The sequence below is a fragment of the Triticum aestivum genome, chromosome 7D, assembly GCF_018294505.1.
Source record: "Triticum aestivum cultivar Chinese Spring chromosome 7D, IWGSC CS RefSeq v2.1, whole genome shotgun sequence".
NCBI lineage: Eukaryota > Viridiplantae > Streptophyta > Magnoliopsida > Poales > Poaceae > Triticum > Triticum aestivum.
The window spans coordinates 26,210,888-26,228,527 of NC_057814.1; positions in this window are offsets into that span (position 1 = coordinate 26,210,888).

The following is a 17,640-nucleotide window of genomic DNA, read 5'->3' on the forward strand; positions in this document are numbered from 1 at the left end:
TAGTAAAAATATTACCATCTTTCCTAAATAGATGTGACCGTAGTTCAATACGAACACAATTGGTCACACGTTTTGAGTACTAAGATTTTCAAATTCAGGAAAATAATTTCTCTTAACAGCATCAAGATCCTCAAGCCATGAAACATAATGACTTATCTCCTCGCAGTTTAGTTCAGCCTCGGGACAGTTGACGGTCATGTCTACCAAGCGCCGAACATGTTTGCTTGAATGGAAATAAGCCGTTAATAGAAATTAGTTGTCAACTATTTTTGAATAAACAATATCGAAGACATAAATATGGTTGAGAAACTCACATAATGGTAGAACTGGAGGCGTCTGCACATCGACCAAAATGTCTCTATTACCTTCAATATCATCTTCCGGACGAATATCAAAGGTGATAACCATATCAGGCTCAAATGCATAAGCCTTGCATAGTGCTTGCCAAATTTTGCATTCAAAATATGTGTAGGTGTCTGCATTATATAATTTGACGTTGAAAGTATAACCATGATTGGTCTTCAAGTAAACTATCTTTACCTCCATAGTTTTCTTAAGATTGAAACCTATCTTATCCAAGACAAAAATTCTTGCATGGCAGGGGATACGCTAGTAGAATAGTAAAAATTTAAAATTATAAGTTGAAGCAAATGAAGTATAAGTCATGCTTAATTATGAAAAAAGACTTGTCATTGTGACTTACTGTATCCACTTCGAAGGTCTCATCTAGCTTGATGCTGAAGCGCCTATCATCAAGTAGGAAATTTCTGTCGCACAGGACGCGCTCGTCTTCGCAGTATTCGCACATACCGAAATCGTTTTCGTCGTCAGACGATATTTCCTATGTTCATAGTTGAAACATTAATTGATAAACACTTACTAGTTCTATCAGTTCAACTAATTCAACTAGTTCTATTAATTCAACTATTCCTATTAATTCAACTAATTAAGCACTTACTAAAAATAAACTAGTTCTATTAATTTTGTTACTAAAAATAAAGTAGCTAGTTATATACAGTAAACCTTTAATTAGATGATCAAATCTCATATACCTAAATTTATTATATCTAATTCATCTAACATTAATATATCTAATTCATTTATAACTAAAAGTATATAAAAAACTAACTCATCTAACATTAATATTTAGCTAATTCATCTAATTCATCTAACATTTGACATTAATATCTAACATTTCTATCTAATTCATCTAACATTTGACATTAATATCTAACATTTATATATATATAATCATCTACAATTGACATTAATCTAACATTTATATAAACTAAAAGTATAAAAAACTAAAAAACAGAAAACATAAAATAATTAAGAAAAACCAGTCTCTGTTTGTGTGTACTGTGTGTGTGGGGGGGGGGGCGCCGGCCATGGCGCGGCAGGGCCGGGGGCGGTCTTACAGCGGGGCGACAGCCGGCGATGCGAGGCGACGGGGGGCGGCGACGCGGACGGGCCGGGGGCAGCGCGCGCGATTGACGAATGGGGACGGGCGTGCGCGACGGGGGCGGCGACGAGGACGGGGACTGCGATGGCGACGGGGACGGGGACGGGCGCGCACGACGGGGGCGGCGACGAGGACGGGGACGGGCACGCGCGATGGGGGCGGCGACGGGGACGGGCGCGACGACGACGCAGATGAAGAAGAAATTAACGTAAATTTTCGTAAGCGCTATATATATAGGAGGGGCCTTTAGTACCAGTTGTAGCCACCAACCGGTACTAAAGGTCAAATTTGGCCAGGCCAAACGGCGGGAAGGGCACCCCTTTAGTACCGGGTGGTGGCTCCAACTGATACTAAAGACCACCCCCCTTTAGGGGATACGCTAGTACTAAATTTGGAGCCACTAACTGATACTAAAGGTGTGCGCTGGCGCAGGTGCGGTGCGGCAAGTTTAGTTCCACCTCGCTAGCCGAGGAGCGTCCGCACTGGTTTATAAGCCCCAGTGCGGTAGCTCTCTCGAGCTCCTCTCTATAGCAGGCTTCTGGGCATAACTTTGCCGCGCTGCCCTGTGGGCCTGCTGGGCCTTACGGGCCTGCATCCATGCCCAAGGCCAAGCAGGCCCACTGGGCAGCGCGCAAATTTGTTTTTTTATATTTTTTCTTTCTTACTTTATTTAGTTTCTTTTATTTATTTCTGAGTTGTTTTTTTGCTGTATTTAGAGTTTCTTTGTGAATATTTTTGCTTTAGGTACAAAAAATTAGAAACTTTCTGTTAGTGCCAGTAGTTTTCAAATTTGAATAGTTTAAATTTGAATTATTTAAAATTTGTGTGAATCACTAGTTTGTCAATAACTTAACTTTAAAAATAGAATTTTTAGTGATTCTTTTTTCTTATGTTTAATATTAGTGTGTTTTATCATTATATTCAAATTGATAATATGTCTGGAGTTGTAATAAGTTAAAAAAATGAAGTGCCTTTGTGACAGATAAGTTTTCGTCCGAAACACTGATACTTCGAAAGAGATTGTCCAGTTTGTACACGAAGTGCATCCAGTTTTTGCCGTAAGCCTCTCTACTTTTTTGCACATGCTATGTGGGTGAAATGATGATACCATGCCAAGTTTCAACATTTTCAGAGTTAATTTGTAGTGCTTTTCAATTTCAAGGTCATTTAGCTCAAAACAAATCAGTAAATGCATGAAAAATAACAAACGATGTCAGAAAGGGTTGAAAGTTGATGACGTGGCTTTGAATGGTGCATACTGAATGCAAAAAAAGTCTGGAGTTGTAATAAGTTAAAAAAATGAAGTGCCAGCCTTTGTAACAGATGAGTTTTCGTCTAACAGATTGTGTAAACATGTAAAAATGTAAAAATATAAATAAAAAACATTGATCAGTAGCGCCTTTCAGCCAAAACGCGCTACTGCTATGTGTAAACATGTAAAAATATACATCAAAAATACATTGATCATTAATGATCTTTTTTGTAGAATCTGAATTGTCAATAAGAATCTTCCCCGGTTTAAGAACCGATGAAGATTCCTATTGCGGCCACAGATCCTACACATAGAGTTCAATGAAGACCAATTGGTTGTGATAGTTTGAGAAGTAACATATTTAAGGTGGTAAAAACCCTGTTAGCGGAGCAAGGTGGGACTAAAAAACCGTTGCATGGCGAATCAACTAAAAAACTTTACTACCGGTTTGTGGCATGAACCGGTACTAAAGGGGCTGGCGGGGCCCAGCCTGCCAACAGCCTGCCACAGCCTCTTTAGTACCGGTTGGTGCCACGAACCGGTACTAAAGATTTGTCACGAACCGGTACTAATGAGCGCTGCCCGCCTAGCCGTTGGAACCGGCACTAATGGTCACATTAGTGCCGGTTCAGCTACAAACCGAGACTAATGTACTTCACATTAGGCCATTTTTCGACTAGTGTAACTCCACACACTTGGACTACCGACCATTCAAACATGATGAGAAACTTGTTAGGTTCCTACATAAGAATATAAGATCTGTAGTGACTGTAAAATGCATAAGCAGGACACATCGAATAATTGGATTCTTAGAAAGATCATGAAAAATTCCTGCTTCAAATTTGATTATGTGCAACACTCCATCGCCGCAGCTTGGAGCTCACTATAAAAGCCCCCAAGGCCAGCTAGAAGGCACACCGGCTCACCGACCAGACCACTTCACTCCACAAACAAATGGCGATGACTCATGAAGAAGAGATCTCCGAGCTGGCTACCAAGGTAACCGTCTACGTGCTCTGCGTGGCCGCCCTCCTCGCCTTTGCCGTGGACCATGCCTGCGCCCACGGCTGGGGCTGCACCGTGGCCCATGTCCTGTCGAAGATACCGGACTATCTAGCCATACTCGTCCCGCTTTTCTTGCCGCCGGCGATCCAGCTCTTCTTCCTCCGCGCCGCCGGCAAGGTATGTACTCGTCACTCACTCTTTTCCATGCCTCTCTGTTCCATGGTTTTTGTTAGAATAAATTCAAGGCGTACCGTTAATCATCTGAGGCCAAGTAATCACACGAGCACGATACCGAGATTTGTTAACGAGGTTCACCGATATGGCTACATCCCCGGGCTTGACTACGGGCGCTCCTCCTCGTGACACCGTCACAATACCGCACACCGGCCATCCGGGCGCCGCACACGCCGCCGGCTCCCCCTTGCGCGCCTGTGCTATTATGTTGGCATAGGTTACATCGTGTGTCTACCCCCGCTATATATGAGAGGCCTAGGATACAAGTGTCCTACTAGGACACGACTTCATATCCTATGTAAACACAATACTACTCAGAGTCCAACTATAACTTACCTTGTACACAATATTCGACACAACTCTAACAAACTTCACCTTGGCGAATATTTTCCACCACCTTGAATTCGCCCATGCGTCAAACTTCCATGTACATTGGACTTGAGCTTATCCCATGAGCACCGCTGCTACTCCAAAGACTCCATATTACTCCACCTACAACTTGTAGTCCCTCCTGATCATAGTCAACACTCGAGCAAATTTAAGTTCCTTGTTATTCTAGTTTGTGCTCCCAACTTCCAGAGTATCCGTCCAATGCCATCACACATCGATCACTGACCCGCGTGAAAGTAAACAACTCACATATTGGGTGTCACACATAAGAGTTACCTGAACTCAACATCACCGCTCTTCCTTGACCGCCGGTCTGAAACTTGAAGGAATTTCACCATTGCTTCTAGTCATTCCGAGTCAAATTCGCAGTTGTCTCACCACATGTATGACCACCAGAGCCCTGGTCCGTCTCCATGTCCCGTGCATACCGCACGCCTCGCCGCTATTACCTCGTCGAGCTTCCGCTGTCCCGGTCGAGTCTCAAGGGTCGGGAAACCACACCACTCAACCCCACTGCAGAGTACCACCGATCATCACCGACCGATGACGAGTTTCACGCTTTCATCAGACCACTGGGCTCCAGTCCGAATTACGTGTCCCTCGCTTTTCCCCCTTACTGAATAGGCTTCGATTCCATGGATCATTACATCGTAGCCCCTCAATCCAGCTCCACCTTCAACATGACTCCATGGTAGAAGATCAGTCCACCCTCGCGCCCCGTCAACTTCAAGCTCACATGTGCACCGTCTTGAATCAACCCCGCGCCATAGTCTTGTCGAAGCCACACAAGCCCACAGACCTGTGCCACGTGTTTCCATGCCCCAGAAGTCGATCACCATCAGCATCACGCTCCTATGTCGTCGTCGCCGATCCCACCACCGTCTTTTGTTCCAACCGACTTGCGTCGATCCGTCAGACTGTCTTGTCCGACCCAGCCGAACATATCCGACTGCAACCATGCTCCACCCTGCACCATGACTGCACGCACATCTGTGCATGTCTTGGACGCCATGCGTATGCATGATCTTCACAATGCACTTCGAGGCTCATCTGAACCATATATGCACGTCGCCAATCTGCTAAACTCCTGGTAAAACACCATACGCAATTTGCAATACATCAGAAAACTGCTTCCAGGGAAGCTCTCGTGACTGTACCAAGTGTGCCGCCACACCTCCCAATGCTCCTTTTCTGAATCCAATTGTTGTCCATGCTAACGTCAATTACCATAGTGTTGCAGATTGCCCCTTTTTTCTCAAACAAATCTCCGGTCCACCGCAACAACGTGCGTACAGCAGCCCCTGCACCCGTCCAACTTCCTGTACGTGCACATAGGGCTGCAAACGAGTCGTGTTCGAGCGAGTTGGCCTAGGCTCAGCTCAACTCATACTAAAATTCGAGCGAGCTCAAAATGTGCGAAGCTCAAGGTCGAGCTACAGAAAGTGGCTCTTGCTCAGCTTGTAACGATCTCGAGTCGATCTCGAGCTAGTTTCGAGCTAAATAAGATGATTTTTAAAATCATTTAAGGTAAATTTTAAAGAAAGATAGGCCACAACAAAACAGAAAAATCACTATAATTTTGACTTATTCTTTCTCAAGTGAAGACTAGTATTTAACAACAAGAGATCATAGATAGAAGGCGGCGAAGGTGCACCAGCTCTGAAACTTTGACCAAAATAACAAGATATTGAACACACGGTTGGCCACGTGATGAGAATAAATTTTCTTCATGCTTAATTTCCATGTTTGCTAGTAGGTAAAGTGAAGAAAAAAAATCGTACATAACATATATGGAAATGAATGATCCTAATTCTTGGCAATAGATATGAAGGTTATTTAATATACTTATATGATATCGAGATATCGAGCTAAAATCGAGCGAGCCAATGCTGGCTCAAGATCAGCTCGTTTCTCGATCGAGCTATATAAAGTGTTCATACTCAGCTCATTTTTTTTCGAATCGATCTCGAGTCGAGCTAAAATATGAGTCAATCTCGAGTGGCTCACGGGCCTCGAGCTTTTCTTGCAGCCCTACGTGCACACCAGCCGATCCGCCTTGGTCACCCAGTCCCACGGCTGCTCAAGGGCCTAGCCCCCAAGCACGCACCACCAATCCCCACTTGGGCCAGGCTCCCACGTCCTAAGCTGATGCCCACGAGCCGTCTTGACATCCTGTGACCGAACTCTCATCGACTCCTACTTACGCTGCAAGAAAAGCTTGAGGCTTGTGAGCCGCTCGAGATCGACTCGTTTTTTGGCTCGACTCGAGATCGACTCGAAAAGAAATGAGCTGAGTTTGAACACTTTATGTAGCTCGACCGAGAAATGCGCCAATCTTGAGCTAATACTGCCTCACTCGATTTAAGCCCGATAGCTCGACATAATACCATTATGTTAAATGATCACGCCATATATTAAATGGAAATAAAATAATTTGTTACTACCATATATGATGTGCGTGATTTTTCTCCCTTTTATTTACGAGCAAACATGGAAGCTTAATTAAGTGTAGAGAAGATTTAGGTTTAATTATGGTACGTGCTCGACTACGTCTTAAATTTCCTATTGTTTTGGACAAAAATTTCCCAGCATATGCACCTTTGTTTTCTTGTTTTTTGTCCACAAAGACCATCATCTATTGCTAGTTCTCCCAAGAGACCAAGATGAGCCCTTGCCCTACAAAGTTGTGTCGTGTTGTGTCCTTTTCTAGTTTGAATAATCACCCTAGATTTATAATTTTTACCGTCTCATTTAGCTCGAAACTAGCTCGAGATCGATTCGAGATCGTTACAAGCTGAGCACGAGTCATGTTCTAGAGCTCGATCTTGAGCTTCACTTAGTTTGAGCTCGCTCGAATTTTAATATGAGTTGAGCCGAGCCAACTCCAACTCGCTCGAACTCGACTCGTTTGCAGCCCTACTCCTACTGCTGCACGATTCGCGAAGAATTCCGCGTGCTTCTGCTTACGTGACACGCCGCCGCCGCCGCTGCCTTTCGATCTCGCCGAAACCGGCCACATGCTCACTACTGGAATCAACAGCTTTGCCAAGTGCCGTAAACACTCGGCGAAGGCCCAAAAAAACTCGGCAAAGCCTTTGCCGAGTGTTGCACTCGGCAAAGGACACTCGGCGTACAGCCTTTCGGCAAATAGAATTTCGCCGAGAACCAACCATCGCGCACTCGGCAACGCCTTTGCCGAGCGTTTTTTGTGGTACTCGGCAAATATTGGGACTCGGTGAAACATAACTAACGGACGACGGAAACGGCAAAAATTGGTACAGTTGCACTCGGCAAAGGTGATGGCTTTCTCGAGTTGTACACTCGGTAAAGATGTTCAGCAAAATTTAAAAAAAAACGCCGCCGTCAACGGCGACGTCGATTCATGCCAGCGAGTTACAGTGGCCCACAGCTCGCGAGTCACCACTCGTTGCGCTCTCCTCTGCCAAGCTAGCCTGTCCGCTGCTTGTGTGCTTGCTTGGCCGGTCCGTTGTTGGCTTGCCGGAGCGTGCGGGTGCTGCTGCTCAGCAAGAAGATGCGTCTATGCGAGATGAGCCTGGCCGCCGCTCTTGGTGGCGCCGTCGACGACGCATGTGGCTTGTGGCCTCCGTGGTTGTTGGTGCCGCCGCTCGCCGGCGTGTGGTTGGTGAGTTGTTGCCTTCCCGCCGCGTGCCGCTGCCGCTTGCAGCTGCCTCACATCTGCTGCTTCGCTGCTACGTGCATGAGGGAGCTTGGTGGCCGGCCGCCGGCGTACGTGCTGCTAGCTGCTGCTACTTTGCTGCTTGAGAGATGGCATGCGGGCGAGCCGGAGAACGAACGGTGCGCACCTGAAGCTGGAGGTGCTCAAGCACTACGCCGGCAGGCTGCTGCAGCTGCTCGAGTCCTCCGCCGGCGTGCTTCGAATCTCCATGGCTGTGTGCCTGTGTATGGGAGTGTGGATGTGTGAGACGGTGAGAGAGATGAGAGGGACAGAAGATAAGGTGTGTGTGGCTGTGCGTGGCATGCATGTGTGTTTGTGTTTGTTTGTGATAGAGACGTGTGTGGTTCTGATGCATGGAGAGAAAGCATGAGATATGAGATGTGTGGTTGTCTGCTTGCCATGTAATCGATCCGTGGCACTAGCTCCCAACCAATCAGAGACAGGCACATTTTACCGAGTGTTGCTCTCGGAAAAGACCTGGTAAAAAAATGCATAAAATCATTTAAATTGTGGAAGTAGCTAAAAAACTAAAAAATTCATAAAACGTCGGAATTAAGCATAATGTAAGGTCTACTTACTTGAAAGTTGGAGTGGTACCATTTTGCACCTTGCTTTACAAAAAATACCATTTTGACACTTAAAAAATGAAAAATAATTTTCTTTTACAGAAAAGTTGGAAACTCTATTTGACAACATTGTTTTTAATGGCAATATGCACTTGTATATTTAATTCCGACGTTTAACTTGATATGGCCATCACCTTGGTCATTTAACTTGAAAGTCATGAAAGTTCATACACGATAGCCCGTTTTGTGAAGGAATTTTTTTCAAATTAGTTATATTGAAAGTTTGGTATTTTTCCTCGCAACTAGTACACATAAAAGGACTCCATGCGAAAGGATTGCATTTTTTAAACTTGTATTCTTTTTCTTTTATTTTTTCTAAAACAGGGTCAAATTGGTCGACATGGCTATTCATCACAACGGGTTGAATCTCACAAAACTCTAAGTGGTTCTCCCATATAATGACTACTTGTATATCTAAAAATAATTTTTGCTAATTTTTATGACTGAGCTATCACACACTTGCAGTTCAATTTTGAATTACTTTCGGGAAATTGACATAAAGTCATTTAAATGTGCGAAAGTAGCTAGAAAACTAGAAAATCCATGAAACTTAGGAATTGTGCATAAAATATGGTCTACTTACTGTGATAATTATAGTGGTGCCATTTTGCACCCTGATTTTTGTACTTGCTTCACAAAAAACACCCATTTTGGACACTTAGAAAATGAAAATTGATTTTTTTGTACAAAAAAGTAGAAAACCCTATTTGGCAACATTGTTTCTAATGTCAAGATGCACCTATCTGTCCAATTTGGGGACATTATAATAAACTATGCAATGAATATGACCATCACCTTGGTCCTTTGACTTGAAAGTCATGAATGTTCATACAGATAGCCCGTTTTGTGAAGGATTTTTTTTTCAAATTTATAATATTGAAAGTTTGATATTTTTCCTCGCAACTGGTACACATAAAAGGACTCCATGCGAAAGGATTGCACTTTTTAAACTTGTATTCTTTTTCTTTCATTTTTCGAACACGGGTCAAGATGGTCAACATGGCTATTCATCACAAAGGGTTGAATCTCACAAAACTCTAAGTGCTTCTCCCATATAATGACTACTTGTGTATCTAGAAATATTTTTTGCTAATTTTTATGACTGAGCTATCACACACTTGCAGTTCAATTTTGAATTACTTTCGGGAAATTGACATAAAGTCATTTAAATGTGCGAAAGTAGCTAGAAAACTAGAAAATCCATGAAACTTAGGAATTGTGCACAAAATATGGTCTACTTACTGTGATAATTATGGTGGTGCCATTTTTCACCCTGATTTTTGTAGTTGCTTCACAAAAAACACCTAGTTTTGACACTGAGAAAATGAAAATTGATTTTTTTGTATAAAAAAGTAGGAAACTCTATTTAGCAACATTGTTTGTAATGTTAATATGCACCTATGTGTCTAATTTGGGAACATTATAATAAACTATGCAATGAATATGGCCATCACCTTGGTCATTTGAGACTATATTGATATTTAGCATGCCAAAAAGTGTAATTAATATGGCTTAAATGAAAAGGTTTTCAACATGAAAACTATCCGTCTCGTCAAAATGAACAAATTTGATCTTTGGACCATCTTCATCCGAGGTCGTATGCAACCTGTACAGCCAAAACCATGCAGTTTAGCGAAGACCCCCTTTGCCGAGTGTGACACTCGGTAAAGACCCCCTTTTGCCGAGTGTGACACTCGGTAAAGCCCTGTTTGCCGTGTTTTATTGTTTTACCGAGTGTTTTATCCACAACACTCGGCAAAGTGCCTGTTTGCCGTGTTTTGCATTTTTGCCGAGTTAGGTACTCGGCAAAGATAATATTGCCGAGTGTCCGATATAATGCACTCGGCAAAGAGCCTAACACTCGGCAAAGAGAAGAATTCCAGTAGTGGCTGTACGCTGCTGCTGCCACGTGATTCGCTTCCAAATTGCTTCTTGTACTCGTCCGCTTGCAAATCGATTTCACATCCGCATATGCCACTCCGTTGGCGACATCCTTCCAGCGAACAATCGATCAAGCCGGATTTTCCTCCTCTAGATTAACGAATCCGTCGCCTCTTCGAACCTTGCTCATGATACCACTTGTTGGAATAAATTCAAGACATACCGTTGATCATCCGAGGCCAAGTAATCACACGAGCACGACATCGAGATTTGTTAACGAGGTTCACCGATATGACTACATCCCCGGGGCTTGACTACGGGCGCTCCTCCCCGTGACACTGTCACAATACCGCACACCGGCCACCCGGGCGCCGGCACACGCCACCGGCTCCCCCTTGCGCGCCTGTGCTATTATGTTGGCATAGGTTACATCGTGTGTCTACCCCCGCTATATATGAGAGGCCTAGGATACAAGTGTCCTACTAGGACATGACTCCATATCCTATGTAAACACAATACTACTCAGAGTCCAACTGTAACGTACCTTATACACAATATTCGACACAACTCTGACAGTTCTGATCCTCAAATGCCGTAGGCCGTGGACAGAGAGAGCATCAGCATCAAGGATGTTGATTTTTCCTTGTGTCTTCTGTTGCTTTTGCTTCTGGCGACGATGATAGGAGCCATCTCTTTCGCTTTTCACAAGTATGGATATCCAGAGTTGTGCGACCTTCTCGGCCACGTGGCTCTCTTGTTCATCTTCCTGTGTGAAGCCCTCATCTATGTCCGCTCTGCACTGGCGCTGTGCAGGATGAACACCAAGCCCAAGCCCAGCAACATGGTGGCTGCAGAGTAACGGAGGATCGCCCAGTTACTCATGTAAGCAGCATTAATTAAGCTAAGCTGAACATGAACGTCAGGCTTCCTCAGAAACTATTGTATCCGAACATCGAGTTGTTTTGTACCAACAAATTGGTAGAAGACGATTCAAGTAATGTTCAAGTCATGTAGTAGTAGAAATGTAGAATTTATCAGTTGGTTCCGCACAGTCATGTTTGCTATCAACTGAAAGTATAGTTGTTGTCCTCAGTCATCACTCATCACCACCAGTGCTACTCTTCCACTAAACCGCCACACGTTGGTAGGGATCGATAAAAAAGTAATTAATAAATTTTCTGCTTGATCTTCAAATGTTTGCACTTCAGTTGTTTCTTGTCTCAACTTGAAACGCCATTGATCTTGACACAATTTCAGGTGCGCAGGATCTCGAGCCGGCTGTAGCAAGATGATGGAGAGTACTACGTAGTACTGTACTGCAGGAGCGCTTCTGCTTCCTTCTAGCTTTGTTGCTGTTCTGAATAAAGAGACGGACATGCATGTCCTGTGATGTGTAGTATCTAGTACTCCTAGTATCAAACTTTTCAAAAAAAAAAAAAAACGTGGGTTGGCTAGCTGAGCGCTGATGCAGTGTCTGAAGCAATATGGTAGTTTCGCTGGATGTGTTGCTGTCATTTACGTGTACGTGCCTATAAAATATGAACAGCTTCTATTCTGTAGTATGTAATATACCATAGCATTTCATTGGCCTCCTGCTTTATCCGTGATTATTACTTGCTGGTTTGTCTAGGGATAATTTGCTTGTTCGTCACATTGGAAAAAATCTTCACACATTTAAAAATATGTTCATGAAAATGCAAGCAATTGTTTGTGTAATTTGGAAAAAAATATGTACCACTTAAGATATTTGTTCATGACATAGAAAGAAAAGTTCACCCGTTAAAAATTATGCTAAAGAAATATGATTTTTTTCATGAAATTTAAAAGTTTGCCCACACGATTTTTTGAAGTCATCTGTAACACATAAAAATTAGTTGTGTCATTTAAAAATATTTTCATAGCACTTAAAAAAATTCAAACATTCTTAAAAATGTTTATGACATGTAATAAAATATTTGTACACTGAAACCCGGAGGATCAAAAAAGCTCGTGAATATGAAAAAAATTAAAATTAGAAAAATTATCAATGAAAATAAGAAGATAAAAAAAAACCCTTAATATAACCGACAAAAACATAGAAGAATAGAAATAAAAAAATTGTCGGTACCTTCCCAAAATGGATGTCCAATGTATGTAGAATATTCCGAAAATCAAACACGGACAATGTTACTGCACCGGCTCATCAGGATGAACGTTGCAGGCGACTGGTCTTCTCTCACAGAAGGCGAGATACAACTTTTCTGAAGTGATGGTGTGCTCCTATTTAGCGCTCTTAGGGCCAAATTGGTGCTACAACGTGCAGTGGTCCGCAGCCCACCTCGCTCTTCGCTTGGTTTTGCTCCCTCACTGCAGATCGATTCCCATTCAAGAGAATGCCATGTTCTTACAGTAAAAAAAATTAAATGGAGAACACACCGAAGAAAAATTAAGTTGAACTCATTGCTGAGAGCGTGCAATTCAAATCTCGAAGCAACCAGGAACAGCTGATTGTTGCCGGTAGGTAACATGTATGGTATACATTTCCTCCATGCGGTAACACACACAGTCGATCTTCTCCATATGGTCCCAGGAGGGGAGTGCAAGAAGGCGGTGTTTGTTGGAGGGGAAAAGGCGGAGGGCGATAGAGACAACAAATCAGCCAAAAACTTTGAAATGTAGCACCTCCGTTCAACAATTTTGACTAATCACTGTGATAGAAATCCATATAGCAAATCTGCTAGAGGTTGCTCTTCCGCTCAAAATGATATGTTTCCGTGGTACAATATGACCATGTACAGCAATATAGCAAAATGTTGGGCATGCTATAAGAGAGATAAGTAAAGTGGAAGCTGGATAATAACTGATATAGCCATAATAGTAGATGGTGGAGATAATGGTTGTGAAAGAGAATATGACCATATACAGTACAGGTGACCAAAGTGCAGCAACGCCATCACGACACATCATGTCACCATTCTAATCCTGGTTCTAATATTTAGTTCCCTCATGTCACTTTAGCCACTGTTTTCTTCAAATAGGACTAGCACGTCCCTACTTTCCACAAACCATGCTACTATTACAAAATGTTAATACTAGTACAACCAATATTTAATAAGCATTACACTGCACAAGATTCTGGGAGGCTTGTATGTTTCCGTCGTAATTGTGAATTTGCATTCTTGGCATGCTTTTAATGAGGGGAAACTGCGTCTTAGTGTAGCATTTCTAGATCTGGTCAAGATGTTGACATCTCGTTCCACCAAAGTTAAATGCACTCGTCATGGCCACGTTTGGGTGTCTCCACAGATTCAAAGCTTAATCAAAAATCTAGCTGTATACTCCAACTATTTCTTCTTTCCATCATGAGTTGTTCCTTGTACTTCCATTTTTGCACCTTATTGCCTAGAACTGACACTCAAGCTAATCACATAGTGGCACAACAAGTGATCCTCACATCACTAATTAATTCTATCCCTTTTTCTCATAAGTCAATCATCGTCATCATGTAATGTACTAGAAAGAGACATCAAGGTACGAACCTCCAGGCAAACCCACACACTTTGTCCTGTTTGAAAATATGAGAAAAATCTGTAGTACATTGCGTCAGCAAGACATAAGCTATATACTACCTTGGTACCAGACACCTTGCATTATCCCGTTGGTTTGAATTATGAGAATATTTTAGATTCTGATAGATAGGGTGGATTTTGAAAATTTGCAAAGTACTCACTTGAAATGTTCTATTCTTGCAAGAGTTAGGAGAAACTTTTGTGTTTTAAAACCTAACTAAATCGGTCATGGTCACTATAAAACATTACTAGATGCATGAATGACCATTTCTTCCTTCCTTTCTATGCCCATATAATTGAAACTCTATTCTCAATGGCCAGCTTTTACTACTCTTATATTTTTCTGTAGTGCACTACGCTTTTGTCGAAAAAACCGAAAACCTTACCAAAATCTCTACTAGGAGGGTATCCCAAAATGGCAGAAAAGTGGGGGATTGGACAACATGTGTTTTTTTGTCTTTTTCATTCACGAATCCCTCACTCCGCAATGCAACTCGAGAACCAACTCTAGTGCACTGAATATGATTTCTCAATCATCGACCGCAAAGCAAACAACGACTTTACCAGAAGAAAAAGAAATCTAGTACTGGTTTAATTTCACACATTTGCACTACCGTACCGCACACTTAAAACATGATAAGTACATAAGAATACATGATTAATCATTGTAAAATGCATAAGAATGACATACATGAGAAATTCCTGCGTTAAATTTTGATTATGTTTGCCAGACCAAGACCATTCCACAACTCGGAGTTTGTCAACATTGAATTAGCGCTGCGCCGCACAAATTGCTGGGGTCCTGTATGTTTGCGTATTAATTATGAACTTGCAATCCTGAAATGTTTTTAACAAGGGGAAACTATGTCTTAGTGCAACATTTATAAATCCGGTCAGGATGTTGACATCTTGTTCCACTAAAGATAAATAAACTCGTCGTGGCCACGTTTCGGTGTCTCCATAGGTTCAATGCTTAATCATAAAGCTATCCTTACATTGCATGCAACTTTCTTTTGTTTCTGTCATTACCTTGTATTTCCATTTTTACCCCTTATTGCCTTGAACTGAAACTCAAGCTAATCACGTAGTGGCACGACAAGCGATCCCCACATCACTAACATGTTCTCTCTCTTTTGCTCATAAGTCCATCATGGTCTTCACGAACTAGAAAAATAAATCAAGGCAAGAGCGTCTAGGCCGATCCACGCACTTGTCCTATCAGGAAAATATGAGAAAAATCTATACTACATTGCATAAGCAAGAACAAAGGCTATATACTACATTGCCACCGCACACTTTGTCCTGTTGATCTGAAACTTGAGAAATTTTCAAGATTCACAAAGTACTCATTCTAACAGTTCTTTTTTTATTGAAAAGGAGGATAACCCTCAGTCTCTGCATCAATCGATGCATGCAGCCATATTATTAGATAAAAAGTAACAAAGTCTCAAGGTCCAGAAAAGCTCATAGTCCGAGCTTAAAACGAAACACAAAAGGAAAAGTGCCACATTCGGCGATAAAGAATAGACCACGATGCCTACACACCTAGCCTATTATTAGCTCGCCATCCAAATCGGCTGAAGATAGCCCGTGCTACCATCTTCCAACGGTTGCACCCAATAGCCGAAAGCTCCTTGGAGTCCGCATGAGTTAGTAACGACCACATACGGATCCAGGCTGTAGCTTTGTAGATAACCTGCAAAAATTAGTGAATTTTGTTTCATTAAAAATTAAATCATTTCTAGTATTCCAGATAGCCCAAAATAAGGCACATATCCCTATCCGAATATGTTTGGCTACGTAACTGTCCACTCCATTGAGCCACATCACAAATAACGTGTTTATGCTCGTAGGAGGGTGTATGTTAAAAGCAATATATATTGATCGCCATAATAATTTCGCAAGAGGACACTCAAGAAAGATGTGTTTATTCGATTCATTTTGATGACAAAAATAGCATCTAGTATTACCAACCCAGTTCCTCTTTGTCAGATTATCTTTGGTGAGAATAACTCCTTTGCGAACGAACCACATAAAGATTTTAATCCGAAGTGAAACTTTAATCTTCCAAAAGTGCAATGACCTCGACAATGGCCCGGTGTCAATTAAATCCAGATGCATAGATTTCACTGAGAAGACTCCCGTCGCAGTTAACTTCCAGCGAATTGTATCAGCCCGATCTAATAGTTGAACGTCCATCAACCTCCGGACCAGATGCAACCAAGCATCCCAGCCTCTTCTATTCTTGCAAGAGTTAGTAGAAACTTTTGTGTTGTAAAATATACTCATGGTCACTATAACAGTTCTATTCTCTGAGACCATTCTGTCGCCGCTGCCATTGGCCCTTCTTTGGCTTTCCATCGGGGCGAAGTCGATGGGAACCATCTCTTTCGTTCCTAACATGTGGGGATATCTTTTGGAGATCTCTGACCTTCTCGGCGACGCGGCTCTCTTATGCATTATCCTGTGTCAAGCCCACGTCTACATCCGCGCTGCAGTGGCGCTGTGGAGGATGAATCTGGAGCCCAGCAACATGGTGGCAGTAGCAGAGTAAGGGAGGATCGGTAACTAGCATTGATTAATTACTCGGGTAATCATGCTTTCCCTAAAAAGTATTTTATCTGAACATGGAGTGCTTTTGTACCAACAAACTGGTAGAAGATGTTGAAAGTAATGTTCAAGCACTCAAGTAGTACTACTTCCGTTCCAAAAGATATTTTGGTAGGCTAAAGCCTATCAAAATGTACGCCATATATTTTGGAACAGAGATAATAGAATTTATCAGTTCGTTCTGCATGTTTCCTATCAACTGAAGGTATAGTTGTTGTCATTACTCACCAGCAAGCATCAATGCTCCGTTCGTATCAAACTGCCACACGTTGGTATAGATCAGTACATAGTGATATTTTTTCTGCACTTTAGTTTTATTTTGTCTGCACTTGCAATGCCATTGATCCTGATACAATTTCGTAATTTCACTTGCCACGTGCGCGGGATTTCAAGCTGACCGCAACAAGATGATCTATATATACTATATGACTGGAATGTACTATAAACTCGTATATTGAAAAAATAATGGACTCTAGCCTACCCCAAATTGTTTGAGACTGAAAGCTTTGGTGGTGGTGTTGTTGTATATTGAAAACAATTATCAGCGTACATGTACTGAAAACTAAAATCCAGTGTGCATTCAAGAAAAACGTTTGACATGTATTAAAGAATGTTGGACATATACTGTAAAAATGTTCATCATGTACGAATAAAGTTCAATGTGTATAGAAAATGAAAAGGGGAAAAGGAAGGAAACAGCCAGTAGAAAAAGTATTTTTTTAAGAAACCAAGAAAAGGTTTAAAATCTTTAAAACCCAAATAAAAAATAAAAAGTAATATAAGATATAAATAAGAATGCATAAATTAGGAAAAAATTACAAACCAAAAATCAAAATAAATGGTAGTGGAACGCTAATGACCGCAAAAATACTCGGATGAAACCATTAGAGCTAGCTCTAAACAAGGGTCGGCCCATATTTTTTGTCGTTCTAAGA